Source organism: Ornithodoros turicata, chromosome 3 (assembly GCF_037126465.1).
Source record: "Ornithodoros turicata isolate Travis chromosome 3, ASM3712646v1, whole genome shotgun sequence".
Lineage (NCBI taxonomy): Eukaryota > Metazoa > Arthropoda > Arachnida > Ixodida > Argasidae > Ornithodoros > Ornithodoros turicata.
Window position 1 is genome coordinate 40,170,227 of NC_088203.1, and position 3,939 is coordinate 40,174,165.

Sequence of the window (3,939 nt, forward strand, 5' to 3'; positions counted from 1 at the left end):
TTGTCTTTTGAAAATTAAGAAAAGGGAAGTCCAAAGGCAGTCAATAGATTTCCTTTGGGGTGACCTCTTTAGACATTCAGGAAAAAGAAAGGCCAAAGGTCATCTACAACAATTGTTTGGACAATTGTCAAAAGGAAATCAAAGTCAAAGAAGCCGAAGAATGTACAAAAGATGTCGATAGAGAGGCAAATTTCATTTCCACACTTCTGGCCGCGCAACCCGAACATTTGGTTCATTCAAGCGCAGACACAATTCCGGCTGGCCGGCATCTATTCCCCGCTAACGATGTATCGGCACATCGTCGCCGCCCTGCCCCCGACATCGCCATGGATGTGTCTGACGCTGTTCCAGACTCTTCCCGCCCAAGATCCCTACGCAAGGCCCAAGTCTGCCATCGTTGAGCCGACCAACACGTCCTAGCGTAAGCGCCTGCAACTATTACTTACGGCTGAAGAGCAGGGCAACAGCCGCCCCACCAGTACTCCCATTCATGGAAACTTTACATGGCGATCGCGCGCACGCATTCGACGGCAATGTTCTCTGGAAGCTCTTCTTTCAGCGGCTACCCCAGCAAGCTCAGACGGTCTTGACCCCCGTCTAGCCTGCCTCTTCAAGACTTGGCGTAGCAGGCAGACACGGTCATGGAGGTCGTCGGCTCTACCATTGCCTCTTTTGCCGACCCTTGACGTTGTCCACCCCGTCGCCATGTTGACAGCACGCCTCAGGATCCACTGAACACCCGGCTCAGTATGCTCTCGCAGGGCAGCTCCGATCTCCGCGAGTGTGGTGGCACTCTCGCAAGCTCGGGGGCGATCCCGGCCGCAAGCGTTCTCTCGCCGCCGCCGTTCCTGCCGCCGTCATTTCCGCTCTCGACGCTGTTTTTCTTCCCCTGCAAGCAGAGATCCATCCTCAACTCTTCTCTGCTGGTACCACGTTCGCTTCAGAAACCATGCCGAGCGATGCACGAGACCTTGCGGCTGGTCGGGAAACCTGCACGGGGCGCGCTGACTACGACTAGCAGCACCCCTGCCTCAAATTCACGCACCAGTCGCCTGTAACCTCGTCCTACGGCGAAGTTTTTCCTGGTTATTCCTGGCGGCAGGTGTGACGCAAGTCATCTTGGGAGCTGATTTCTTGCAGCGCTTCTGCCTCACTCTCGACATTTCACGCAAGCAGCTCATCGACTCCTCAACCGGTCTCCGCGTGCCAGTGCTCTCTGCGAAAACCCCGGCGATCTCTGCCGCTGTTATCACGCTGCCGGCTTCATTGTCTCCGTACGCTGATGACCTTCGCGATTTTCCCAGTCTCACACCCACCTGACTGGACGCGCCCTGTAGCACATGACGTCGTCCGTCATATCGACACCACCGTGCCGCTCGTTTTCGCTCGGCTCGTCGTCTTGGCCCTGAGAAGCCCAAGATTGGCAAGGCAGACTTCGAACACATGATCGCCATTGGGGTGACCAGGTCTTCCTCCAGCGACTGGAATGGGCTCCTGTACTTGATATGGTGCCGAAACACACACACACACACACACACAACAGGTGATTGGCGTTCCTGCGGAGGCCATCGTGCCCTCAACCTAGTGAGTGTCCCCGATCGTCACCCTTTACCAGGCCGGCAGGATATCGCTGTCAACCTAAACGGTACCGCCACCTTTTGCAAAATCGACCTCATGAAGGCGTATCACCAGGCCCCTGTTGTCTCCGAGGACATCGAGGAAACCGCCGAAAACCACCATCATGACACCTTTCGGCTTCTTCGAGTTTCGACGCATGCCCTTTCGACTCAGGAATACGGCCCAGCTTCCTGACCCCACCTTCGAACCCTTCATAGACTCTGTGACACGAGTCCTACCATTCGTCTTCGTGTATATTGACGACCTGCTTGTTGCCAGTTCAACATCCGAGCTCCAGCAGTACTTCGGGAACGCCTGGCATCCATTCGCCTTTTTCTCGAAGAGCCTCAATCCGACCGAGCAGCGCTACAGCACCTTCGCCCGAGAGCTTCTCGCCTCCTACCTTGCTGTCCGTCATTTTGTTGAAGATCGCAAAGTTACCATCTTGACGGACCATAAGTCGCTGACTTACGCCTTCCAATATGCCAGCAGCCGGTATTCCCCCCGAGAGATTAGGCACCTTGCCTTCCTGGCCGAATTCTGCGCGGACATACAGCATGTCAAGGGCTCGCAGAACTGCCCTGCCGGCGCCTTGAGCCGCGTCTCGTCATGCCCCCAGCAGCTCAGCACAGCCACCCACGTTTTCCTTCGCAACGACGCGGTCAAGAAACCACTCTCCCCTCCTTATTCTGGTCCACACCCTGTCCTCGACGTTCCGCATTTCTAGTGAGAACCGTGTAGACTCGGTCAGCGCGGACAGGCTCAAGCCAGCTTTTGTGGAGTCCGCTGTCTCCGCGATCGACGCCTCCGTGCCCGAGCTCCACCCCTTGCCACCCACCGTTCGTGCATCAACACCCAGCAACAGCGTCACCTGGGCTCCCAGCTTCTCGCTGTATATAGAAGCCGATCCCGTACACACGCGACGACGACGACGACAAACAGCTCCGCCCGCTACGTCACATGCCGCGAGACAGATGCTTCAAAAGGAACATCGCCCCATGGATATGCTCCCAGTTCTTCGAGGCGCTGACAATAAATGCATTGTCAACCGCGCTTGCCTTGTTACGCCTCAACTTCGACTGCGCTTCGCCGGGACAGCAGAGGAGCTGTCACACCTACGGAAGCTCGGCTCAATCCCTGTGTTCTGGGCATAATGCTTGCCAGGTGTGACGTGTGTTTTAGAACCTAGCACTGGCACTCAGTCTTGAGCAGGCTGGAACCTTCTGCCTTCTGGATCTGTCTTCAAAGTGGCTCTTCACCATCAGAGCTCATTCTACAGAGGGACTGCACAGCAGTCACGAGGCCAACCTTCGTTAAAACGTATCTCACAAAATTGGTCTGTGTCTCACGCCCTCCTGTCTTATCTTGAATCGCACCGGTCCATACCCAGTCTATGCCTCCTGCACAAACTGTACTATCATCCGTCAAATCTTCCCCGTTTGCTGCACGCTGCATCTCATATCTGTCCCCGCTTTATTCCTCACTGTCGCTCATAATCTTTTTCTGGATGTTGCCCCCCCCCCCTCCTCCACTTACAACATCCGAGTGGGGACAACCATCTTGAGAATGTTGTACGCGGATACGACATAGCAGGATTTCCGAGCATTCTGTCGTACGTCTATTATCTCGTGTATCATTTACATATTGTATTGTTGATCGTGTATGCAATGTATTGTATTATTTTCATCGCTTAATTTCGTATGGATTGTATGGTTTCATTTTAACTTGAGTCCCTTCCTTATCGTTGTGTGGGCGCATTATGGTCTTCGTCGCACCTGCGCCAGGAAAACCCGAATCGTCATCATCATCATAATTTTGTATAGTTTATTTGTATTAAGCATGTCAACTGAGCTGGGCTTTGTCCACCCGTCATGTAATGCCGGAAAAGGCATTTAACGGGTCATAAATAATAATTGGGGCCCTGCGTGAGCGCACCTCCGTCATGCGAAAATAAAGAAAACAAAGCGAAGAAGCTCTAAATTTTTGCACTTTACGATACGTGTGCAAATCTAAGCATTATTGACATTTTTGTTCGGATGATTTGCTTGCCCCCAAAGTTTATCATTGACGCAACGAGTTGTTTAGCCGAGTTTCTTACCAAATTTGGGGAATCAGTACAATACCATTTGCATTTCGTTAATTTAATGACATGGGCAGAATTGCGCCCAGTATTTAAATGTGGGCCCCGTGTTTTGAGAGTGTAGGAGAACCCATAATTGAATGGAGATTGAACTGCTTGCCGTAGTTGGCAACGCTCAGGCGGGCAACGTCACGGCTATGATGCACGAACATCGTTGCAAAGCTTGCTGAGAGCGAATAATA